Source organism: Herpailurus yagouaroundi, unplaced genomic scaffold (genome assembly GCF_014898765.1).
Source record: "Herpailurus yagouaroundi ecotype Mexico unplaced genomic scaffold, PumYag 197, whole genome shotgun sequence".
In the NCBI taxonomy this organism is placed as follows: Eukaryota; Metazoa; Chordata; class Mammalia; order Carnivora; family Felidae; genus Herpailurus; species Herpailurus yagouaroundi.
This window is the reverse complement of record NW_024412428.1, coordinates 6,223,273-6,234,454: the sequence shown is the minus strand read 5'-3', so window position 1 is coordinate 6,234,454 and position 11,182 is coordinate 6,223,273. Positions and strand designations below refer to the sequence as shown.

At 43.8% G+C, this 11,182-nt stretch overlaps 1 protein-coding gene across 1 annotated transcript in view; it reads left to right on the top strand.

Annotated features, from left to right (window-relative positions):
• Positions 1 to 1,517: 1,517 nt before the first annotated feature.
• The window catches only part of USP12 (ubiquitin specific peptidase 12), a 46,491-nt gene continuing 36,826 nt past the window's right edge, over positions 1,518 to 11,182 (top strand). Inside the window, exon 1 of the mRNA XM_040448090.1 lies at positions 1,518 to 1,598. The gene's annotated coding sequence lies outside the window, so the exon portion shown is untranslated. The remainder of the gene's footprint in view (positions 1,599 to 11,182) is intronic.

Here is an 11,182-nt window from a genome sequence, read left to right as displayed (position 1 = left end):
GGTACTTGAGCTGGCAGGGGTGGAGGGTGGGGCTTGCAGCATTCCCACCGAGACAGATTTGTTCAGTGGGTCTCGAAGTTGCTGTGATCATTGAATTTGATGTCAAAACACAGGGCATAGCCAAATTGGAAGTAAAGGGTGTTTGTAAACTAGCGATTCCGTCAAGGTTTTGTGTAAAGCCTAAAACGAGTCCCAAATTAAAAAAAAAAAAATAAATAACGAAGGCAGCGTCATGTTTATGTACCAGCGCTGGATGGCTGGAGGACATTAGAGGAAATGTGTTGTTTTGGTAGAATCTGACCACCAATCCACCCAGTCCCTCTAATCAGTGCTTACAATCAGGAAGTTGAGGATGTGTTGTCTAACAAAGGTTGGCCTTCCCAAGTCCAGGGATGGAGCTCAGTCAGGAAACGGCCAGGTCTTCTGAGCACCGAGGTGGTGTTAATTTCATGTCCGTGCCCCGGAGGAGGCAGTGTGTGCGTGTGGTTTTACTGCAGCTTTGCAGAGTGGCCGCCGGCATTTTGTGAGTGATGTCGCATGGGTTTTGTCTGGGGGGATGTTTTCTTGGGAGTTTTAAGTACACATACCTAGAGGTATCATGCTTTCAGTGTTGCTGTCTTTTTTCCCTCTCCGGCTACGTTGGGAGTCCATTTAGGGGCGTGTGCCAGTACACAGGGCCCTAGTGGCACCCCCACCTCCCCTCTTTTTCAGGGACGGAGTTGAGTCGGTCGTATTCCTGAGACCATGACACGTGATTGTGGTCTGTGCCGGGCCCTTCTTCTGTTGGGTTTCGTGTTGGTTTTTCCCTTTTTTATCCTTCACCCCCAGTTGCAATGCCCCAGTGCTCTTCAGCACCCACGCAAGGACGTCTAACATCCATTCTGAAGCCCGCTGGCCGGGTGCTAGTCTTTATTATGTATGCGTTAAGCTCGGTTTTTCTTTTTTTCATATTTAACGTTATGTTTTTGAGAACTAAGCGTGCTTTTGTATGTAAACCTAGCTCCGATCATTCCGACTCTGCTCCGGAGCTGGCCGTCACATTTCATAGACTGGCTGCTTGTTGGCTGTGCGGTCGTCCGTGCCGCCCGCCGCGTGGCGTGCTTGTCACTGTGGGTCCCGGGTGGGGATCCGTCAGGTCAAACTTGGAGGAACTGTTAAGTCACCTACTACATGTGTGTTTGGTTTCGGCTCCCTGAGATGGCTGTCGAATTATACCCCGTTAGGGCACGGGTACAGCAGGGGCTTTAATCCGCTAGCTAGAAAAAAAGTCACAAGTTATAAGTACAGCTTCTTGATCTGCGCTTTGCTTTCCTGAGAAAGTTCTTGCAAACTAGTCTTACTATTAAAATCCTTCACTCTTCACTATCATCCTTCATTTTCTTTCAGTAATGTTACCTGGTGAAAGGGAACACAGTTTTTTAAGGGATGTCTCTGTGATGCACGTACAACCGAAACGTTATGAAAATACTACGAATACTAAGAGTGCTGTTTCGTTTGTTTTAATTTTTATTTTACAGGGCGCCAATGCCTCGGCATTAGAGAAAGAGATTGGTCCAGAACAGTTTCCAGTCAATGAGCACTATTTTGGATTAGTCAATGTAAGTATCCGTTGGTACTCCGCCTTCACAACTATGGTTGCAAATCGTTTTCAAAGTGTTGAATGTGTTTCATAATTTATTAAAGGAAAATTGTTCATTTGCATCAGTAGGCTTAAAGCCAAGAAACTTGATTTGGAATTTTAAAATACTCTTTTTTTTTTTTTTTTAAACGTTTATTTATTTTTGAGAGAGCGAGCGAGTGAGCACGAGCAGGGGAGGGGCAGAGAGAGAGGGCGACACAGAATCGGAAGCCGGCTCCAGGCTCCGAGCTGTCAGCACAGAGCCCCATGCAGGGCTTCAACCCACGAACCGCGAGATCATGACCTGAGCTGAAGTCGGACGCTTAACCGACTGAGCCACCCAGGTGCCCCTAAAATACTCTTTTTAATGGAAGGGAAACAAGACTGCTCGAAGTCTTAAGGGTCTTAGATTGGAGTTAGCCAGATTTTTCCTATTTTGTATCAAATTTTTTCATAACCGAAATTTCATATGGCCTATGCTACATGATCTGTTGTTTCTTTGAGAATTATTTAAATGCCCAAATAGAAGTGGCCCAAATGTACAGGTGTAATAAATAAAGTTTTGCAAGTGCCTCCATGTGTCTGTGGACTCTTTGTCAGCTGACTTCTGGCAGTGTTCCACTAGCATAGATAGAAAAATGCAAAATATAGGAGCAAGATACATCCCCAGTCCTTGTGAAGATAATTCTAGTTATTATACATCATTGAAATTTTGGAAGAACTTTCTTTGGAAGTTTTAACTCTTTTTCTGACTCCTCAACAAGTGCCACAAATCTGTGTTCTACAATTGTGGTAGTTTATGCTGTCCTGTTACGTAGATCCGTGGTGAATGTTTTAAACTCTAGGTAAGAGATGATAATACAGGGGACAAAGTAAGTTCCATTGAACACACGTGTGTCACTCACTGAGTACTAGTACGCAATCCGTGACGTTCAAGGTAGATTTCTTGTGTAGGTAAAGTGATGTGGGCATTTCCTCTCCTGCTGGGAGTCCCCTTGACAGTGTAAAGCTTGTAACAAAGGGAGTCTCCACCCCACTGTGCCCACCTCCCCAGAGGAGCCTGCTCATTCATCTACTGGCTCTTGTTTCTGGAATCTACCCCCACATTCTAAATAAAGGGCCTGTATGCTATTAAAAACCGTCTGTCGACTTCTTTTCCCTCACCCTAGACATTCCTTCATGGCTCTCCTTTTCTAGAACTGGTCTTCTTCCTTGGATTTTTCCCTGCTTTGTGGAACATGTTCTATGGTGGCTTCTTTAGGGAGCGTGCATGGGAGGTGAACTTTGAGCGCTCGTATTTAAAAACGTTTTGGTTCTTGCTAAAGCTAGGTACACAGCCTTCCTTCAGAATTTGTAAGGGATTGCTCTGTGGCTTTCTGGCGTCTGTTGATGTCAAGAGGGCTGATGCTGTTCTGATTTTTCACCTCTTCTGAGTGTGGCCCCAACCCCCCAACAGTGTTTTGGGAGGCTTTCAGAATGTGGATGATTATCCACAGTGTTCTGAAATTTCATGATGTGTCTTCGTGTTCCTCTCCCCCCCCCCCCACTTTGTTGCATTGACTATGTACCAACTCATTCAGACTCATTTTTCGTTTTCCTCAAGTCTCGAACATTTCTGATACTAGCATTTGGATAATTTCCTTCCTATCAGTGTAATCTCTTTGTTCTGTCTTTTTTGACATACCCTTCGTTGCATATTGAAATGCAGACTGATTTCTCTGTTTTTTTCTGCGTTTTCTCCCATTTTTGATCATCTGCTTTGTATTCTACATTTTGGATTATTACTCGCCCTTTTTTATCTTGTTCATTGCACCTTTTATTTCTTAGAGTGTTACTTTTGTTCTTTGATTTTGTTTCTCTGTGGTTTTTCTCAGGATATTATTTACAGTTGTTGAGGTTTTCTTATCCTTACTGGATTGTTTCTGAGACACCCCCTCCCCCACCCCCCCGCCCCCGCCGCCATTTTAAACTCTCTTTCCTAATGGAAGCTCTCCTTAAATTTCATTCCTGCATCAAGATGAAATCCTGAGAAGCTGATTTGGGCTCTGTGTATTAGGGTGGAGCTGGTCTACCAAGGGCTTCTCTCCAAGGTGACTGCCCCCCACCCCCATTTCAGTGGCTAGAGCCTTTTCTCTGGGGCTGTTGACCTGGTGCTGAGGGACTTCTTCAGTCTGTGTCTAGGGCTGGCTTCGTTCAGGGTCTTATTGAATCCTGTCCTCTGTTTGGTGCCTCATGTGGTCCTCTGCTGTCCTTAAGGGCTCTTGAACCAGACTCTCCTGTTCAGCTTCTGTGGGGACTAAAACCTACAATTGAAAGAAAGGCGAAGTGCCTAGGGGTCTGAACGGTCCTTTTAAAAGACTTACAACCAGGGGCGCCGGGGTGGATAAGCAACTGACTCTTGGTTTTAGCTCAGGCCATGATCCCAGTTTGTGGGATCGAGCCCCCATGTCAGGCTCTGAGCAGGGAGCCTGTTCCGGATCCTCTGTCTCCCTCTCCCTGCCCCTCCCCTGATCGCTTGTGCACGCTCGCTGTCTCCCAAAGCAAACAAGAAGTAAGCATTAAAAAAATAATAAAAGGCTTATAACCGGACCTGTGTTTTCCCACCCTCACCCTCCTTTTTTCCCCCCCTTTATTTTTTCCTAATTTATTCTTTTACTGTCATTTCGTTGGAGTTTTGTCAGGGGTGGGGGGAAGTTAATTGAATATATTTGAATGTATGTAATTTCCCTTGTTTAACAAGAAAGTCTGGCCTTTACTTCCGATATCTAGGGTGTTTGTGCTTGCGTACAGAGTTGTCTAGTGATCAAAAACCTCATTTAACTTCTGGGAATGGGCAAACCCCAGTTTCTTCTCTCTCATTATTACTTCCCTGTGGCTGCCACCCTTATTTGGTTCACACTCAAGCTAATATGTGTCTTGAATTGTAGTAAAAGTGTATTCATCGATAGTGTCTCAGAAGAACCCATTTTCTTTAGCACAGGAGTATTTTATATATTGAAGGCTGTCTCGCTTTTAACCTTCTCCAGTATAAATATTTCAGTCTCTCCATTTTGTGTCTGACTGTAACCTTTTTTGCAGATAGCCTCACAACAAGGAAAACCGTATCCTAGATAAAATCTTGCTATAAAATGAGTTCTACAGGCCTGTTTTCCCCTTGCTGTTAATGTTTTTACTTGAACATACCTCTCAGAATACCAGGGTCAATTGTGTTAAAGGAAAAAAAAAAAGATTTCTTAGAAGGTTTTATTTTTATTACTCCCCGTGGATCAAGATTAAATTAATCTAAATTAAGAGGGTAGTATTGGTGCTTTTCCCTGAAGCTGACTAACCGAGATTCAGTAAAACCCAAGAGAAGCAGGAGGGAGTAAAGTTAGTACGAGAATTTTAGGGGAATCTTTGTCCTTATCCCCTCCAGAGACTCTTCTGATGGGTGGAAGTATAGTTTCTGATCTCTGTGCCTAGTTAGTACACCAAAGAATTGAGCTCCCCTGAGGCAGCCAGGGCTCCAACCTTGAAAGATTGATGAACACCTTGAATTATATTGAGAAAGTAATTGATGGTCAGAGTACATGCAGCAGAACCAGTATAGTGATTAACTTTTTCCATGGTTTAAACTTTCAGGCTCCCTTGCAACTGTGTTCTATAGTCTTAACCTTTTTCTAGAAGTCCTATTTAAAAAAAATAATGTTTATTTTTGAGGGGGGGGGCATGAGCGGATGAGCAGGGGGCAGAGAGAGAGAGAGAGACAGACAGACAGACAGACAGACAGACAAGAATCCAAAGCAGGCTCCACAGACTGGACGTGGGGTTGGATGCTTAACCAACTGAGCCACCCAGGCACCCCTGTATTTTTAAGCTCTTAAAATATCACTGTTGTTTCTTCTTCCCCCCCCTCCTTTTTTTCTTTTTTCTTTTTTTTTTAATTTATGGAGTTATCACACTATTTATAGGAGTTCCTAAAAAATAAGGGTGGAGCTTTGGGGGATAAGGGAGGGTAGCTTAGTTAATTCAGAGATCAACATTTTAACCCCTCCGCCCCCCATCTCTGTCTGCCAGGTAGTTCCTATTGAAAACAACACTGGAATGTAGCTGTTTTAAGAAATTCTGTGGTTTAGGAAATTCTGTGGGGCGCCTGGGTGGCTCATTCGGTTAAGCGTCCAACTTCGGCTCAGGTCATGATCTCACAGCTTGTGAGTCGGAGCCCCGCGTCGGGCTCTGTGCTGACAGCTCGGAGCCTGGAGCCTGCTTTGGATTCTGTGTCTCCCTCTCCCCTGCTCGTGCTCGCTCTCTCTCTCAAAAATAAACGTTTAAAAAAAAAAAAATTCTGTGGTTTATCTTTTCTAACAATTGGATTTTGTTAAAATGAGACACACATGTATTTTCTTTTTATTAATCTGTTCTTAGCTAAGTGTGAGTTTCCAAGGTTTATTTTTTATTTTTTATTTTTTTTTTTAACTTTTATTTTTTTATTTTTTTTATTTTGGGGACAGAGAGAGACAGAGCATGAATGGGGGAGGGGCAGAGAGAGAGGGAGACACAGAATCGGAAACAGGCTCCAGGCTCTGAGCCATCAGCCCAGAGCCCGACGCGGGGCTCGAACTCACGGAGCGCGAGATCGTGACCTGGCTGAAGTCGGACGCTTAACCGACTGCGCCACCCAGGCGCCCCCAAGGTTTATTTTTTAAAAAATGTTTCTTTTGAGAGAGAGAGAGAGACAGACACACACACACACACACACACACACACACACACACACACACACGTGCGCGCGCGCGCGGAGGGGAGGGGAGGGGCAGGGCAGGGCAGGGCAGGGCAGAGAGAGGGGGAGAGAAAGAATCTCTGAGCCCGGTGTGGGGCTCAGTCTCACTAACCATGAGATCATGCATGACCTGATCCAAAACCATGAGTTGGATGCTTAACGGATTGAGCCACCCAGGTGCCCCTCCGTGGTTCATTGTAATAGCTTTTAAGAAAAGGCTTACACTGAGAAGAGTTCCTGTTAGACCTGCCTGGTTGGATCCTTTTTGTGATTGGCAAGCGGCATACTTACTCACTAGCACTTGCTTTTGGGAAATAGTACGTGTATTTGGACAGGTAGAAAATCGGGCTTTTTTTGGAAACGTAGTCTCCAGGCCCAGTGTGGAGCCCAGCACGGGGCCTGAGCTCTAAGATGGTCCAAACCTGGGCTGAGATCCAAAGTCAGACACTTAACCAACAAAGCCACCCAGGCTCCCCCAGACTTTTTTTTTTTTTTTTTAATGGAGAAGAAAAATAGCCACAGTTGGATTAACAGAAAATTCAGTGTGGTGGTTGATCCCAACATTGTTAATGACAACGTATTTTCCATTATTTGTGGTTGCAGATCTTTTTATCTTGGAAGACTGTTTTCACAAATGATGGCTTTTATGGCAGTTTACTCTTCATAATTCTGATGTCTGCCACTGTAATTTGCATAATACATAGCGTGGGGATTTCCCATTGGTTTAACTCTCGTGAATGCGTTCGTATTTCTGATGTCATTGGAAGTCTGAGAGGAGAAATACTGGTGTGGTGTGAGGGTTGAGAGATGGTCTTGTGTAGACAAGGGAGCCTTTTGGAAGCTTTCTCTTGTTGTAAAATATCCTGCTTAAATGTCAGCTGTTTATAGGGCCAGCTAAATCCTTTGAAAACAAATGGTTTTAATCTCATGAACCGGATTGCCTTTTTCCCTTGTATCTTGTCGCTAATGAGTACTTACTTTAGTAAATGGAGTGATTTCAGTTAGTAGCTCTTTCCTACTTGTGCAGCCTACATTTTTGAAGAGTCTTTTTTCATTATTTTATTGTATGGTTCTATATTAATTTCTAATAACTGCCAAGAGACAGGTGGCCTCATTAAATCGATTTGTGAGGCTGCAGTGGAATGTGCTTTTCCCTAAAATCTTTGTTATAAAATAACAACTGTGTTCCTAGACCATCTTACAAGAGGCTTTTAAGCCTGAATTGCCCGTAGTCATTGGCTGGAATTTTGGATTCAGGGGCCGTTGTGAAGGACGCAAATAAAAATGAAACTTTCTTTCCGTTTGTAAGTCATAAAATTGATTAGGCAAATGTCTCTTGGTTCTATTTGCTTTTGCACTGATTTATTCTCCTTTAGTTTCTCTCCACCTGCTGGCCATAGGCTGCTTGAGGGTTGCATTATCAGAGATCCCAGAGAATGTTCATATTAGACCTGACAAAAGAACTCTGGCCCAAGTATTCTGCTGAGATTGGGTCAAGTGGATGGCCCTGTTGGCAGGGTCTATAAAAAGGTTTGTGATTGACAACCCTATGGCATTTATGTAGAGAAGTCTGTTCCTATAAGGAAGGGTGGGACACTAGAGTGAGGTAGTATAGGGTAAGGAATGGATGTCCACTAGCATATGGAAGGACGTTTTTAGATTAGGTTTACTTGACTGTAGTGAGAATGGTGGATAGGGAAATGTGGGGTATAGTGTTAAAAAACAGGGCCACCTAGGGCACCTGGCTCCGTTGGTTAAGTGTCCAACTCTTGGTTTCAGCTCAGGTCGTGATCTCGCTGTCGGTGGGTTTCAGCCCCCCGTCAGGCTCCGTGCTAACAGTGCGGAGTCTGCTTGGGATTCTCTCTCTCTCTCTGCCCCTCCCTGCTCACGCTATCTCAAATAAGTAAATAAATTAAAGCCAACAAATGAACAGAACAGGGCCACCTAAACTGTGCTGGGGAAGAGGACCTTCCTTTAGAAGGGGATGTGCACAGGATAGGCATCATCATCACCAGCCTCCAGCATGGGACAATGGAGCATTTAATAAACATCTTGAAACGTTAAAAAAAATTTTTTTTTAACGTTTATTCTTTTTTGAGAGACAGAGACAGAATGTGAGCAGGAGAGGGGCAGAGAGAGAGTGAGAGAGAGAGAGGGAGACACAGGATCTGAAGCAGGCTCCAGGCTCTATCCGTGTGTGCAGTGGTCCTGTGATACTCAAGTTTGACATGAGCGAGTCAATGGTATCATTGTCTCTTATTCGTTTGTGCAGTTGCAATCTATTATAATTTGAACAGAGATTAAGAGATTACATGATTTAATTTCATTCGGTTAACCTAGGTTTTCAAAATGGCCACATGACTTAAAAAGATTGTTCAGAAATAACAGTGCGGTGACAGAGTGCTGGGGAAGTGCTCCATGCAGGTTGCTAATTTAATTCTTTACAAGGTTTTACGAGGTGTGGGCTGTATTGTAAACCACACTCACAGATGAGGAAACGGATGAACGGAGTGGCTCAGTGATTTCCCTCGGTCAGGTAGCGGAACCCAGCTTGAGCCCAAGGCAGTTCAGTTTCAGGGCTTGTGACTTCCTCACCATGCCATGCTGCTGGCAAGGCAGGTGATCGCTCAGGTGAGTTCCAACAGACGTGGTAGGATTGAAAAGTTAATATCAGAGGTGCCTGGGTGGCTCAGTCGGTTAGGCGGCTGACTTCGGCTCAGGTCAGGATCTCACGGTCCGTGAGTTCAAGCCCTGCGTAGGGCTCTGTGCTGACAGCTCAGAGCCTGGAGCCTGTTTCCGATTCTGTGTCTCCTTCTCTCTGACCCTCCCCCCGTTCATGCTCTGTCTCTCTCTGTCTCAAAAATAAATAAACGTTTAAAAAAAAAAAAAAGTTAATATCCTATTTTAGAAAGTAAAGTAAGGCCATAAAAGAACTTCCCATTTGTACCTCTCTCTGTGTGTGTCTGAGTCTTTGATAGCTCATAGGATATACTGAGCATAAACCCAGTCTGTCAGTCACTGTATAAGCCACAGCTTACCAGAAGGCGTACTCAATTTTATTGCTCTCACTGAAGCATTGATAATCTTTAGTGAAAACAAAATTAATGTAAGTCAGACAAAAATTTAAAATATCTACTTGGCCTTAGTCACATTTGTTATACAGTCGACCTTTGAACAACATGGGTTGAGCTGCCCCGGTCTCTCTATACATGGATTTTTTTTTTTTTTTTTTAACACAGTACTGTAAATGTCTCTTCTCTACCTTATGACCTTAATAGCATTTTCTTTTCTCTAGCTTTGTTGTAAAAGAATACAGTACATAGTACATACGACATATAAAATATGTGTCAATTGATTGTTACTGGTAAGGCTTCCAGTCAACAGTAGTCTAAGTTTTTGCAGAGTCAAAAGTTGCCCTCAGATATTTTTGTAAAAAAAATTTTTTTAATGTTTATTTTTGAGAGAGGGAGTATGCGTGGGGGAGGAGCAGAGAGAGAGAGGGAGACACAGAATCCGAAGCAGGCTCCAGGCTCTGAGCCGTCAGCACAGAGCCCGATGTGGGGCTTGAACTCACGAACCGCGAGATCATGACCTGAGCCAAGGTCGGACACTTAGCTGACTGAGCCACCCAGGTGCCCTGTAAATTTTTAATGTTTTTTGGTTTTGTTTTTGTTTTTTTGTTGTTTTTGTTTTTGTTTTTGTTTTTTTTTGAGAGAGAGCAAGAGCAGGGGAGGAGCAGAGAGAAGGAGACACAGAATCTGAAGCAGACTCCAGGCTCTGAGCTGTCAGCACAGAGCCTGATGCGGGGCTCAAACCACAAACCGTGAGATCATGACCTGAGCTGAAGTTGGACACTTAACCGACTGAGCCACCCAGGCACACCAACTCAGATTTTTTTTTTTAATGTTTATTTTTTTATTTTGAGAGTGCATATAAGCAGGGGAGGGGCAGAGAAAGGGAGGGGGGCAGGGAGAGAGAGAGAGAGAGAGACAGAGAGACTATGAATGAATGAATGAATGAATGAATGAATTCCAAGCAGGTCCTGCGCTGTCAGCGCAGAGCTCAACATGGGGCTTGATCTCATGAACTGTGAGATTATGACCTGAGCTGAAGTCAAGAGTCAGACACTTAACCTACTGAGCCACCCAGGTGCCCCTACACACAGATTTTGACCATGTGAGGGATCAGCGCCCCTCACTTCCTCATTGTTCAGAGGCCAACTGTATATGATGTATGTTTTTATGTATATAAATTTTATATTTTATAAAAGTACTTTTAATGTGTAGAATGTAACACATACATAATTTTTATTTGTGTTTATTAGGGATGTGTGCTCAAATGATCTTAATGATGGGGATATGATAAATATTTGTGGAGGGGGCATTGATTTTAAAACTAGGAGAAAAAGGCATTAGGGAAAGCAAGCATAGGTCATTGTGTTCAATGAGCAATTGAAAAATCAGTGATCAGACCTTGAGGAGGTGGCAGCTTTTAAAATTTGTTTCCCTGATTTTAAGCCGGATTATACCTTTGATCTTCAAAATAAGCTGAGAAGATAGGGTAGGTGTCAACCCTATAGCAATGTCTTCTTTAGAAATTGAGCATTCGGGGGCACCTGGGTGGCTCAGTTGGTTAAGCATCCAACTTTGGCTCAGCTCATGATCTCACGGTTCATGGTTCGAGCCCCGCGTCAGGCTCTGTGCTGACAGCTCGGAGTCTGGAGCCTGCTTCGGATTGCGTGTTTCCTTCTCTCTCTTCTCTCTTTCTCTCTCTCTCTCTCTCTCTCTCTCTCTCTCTCTCTCTCT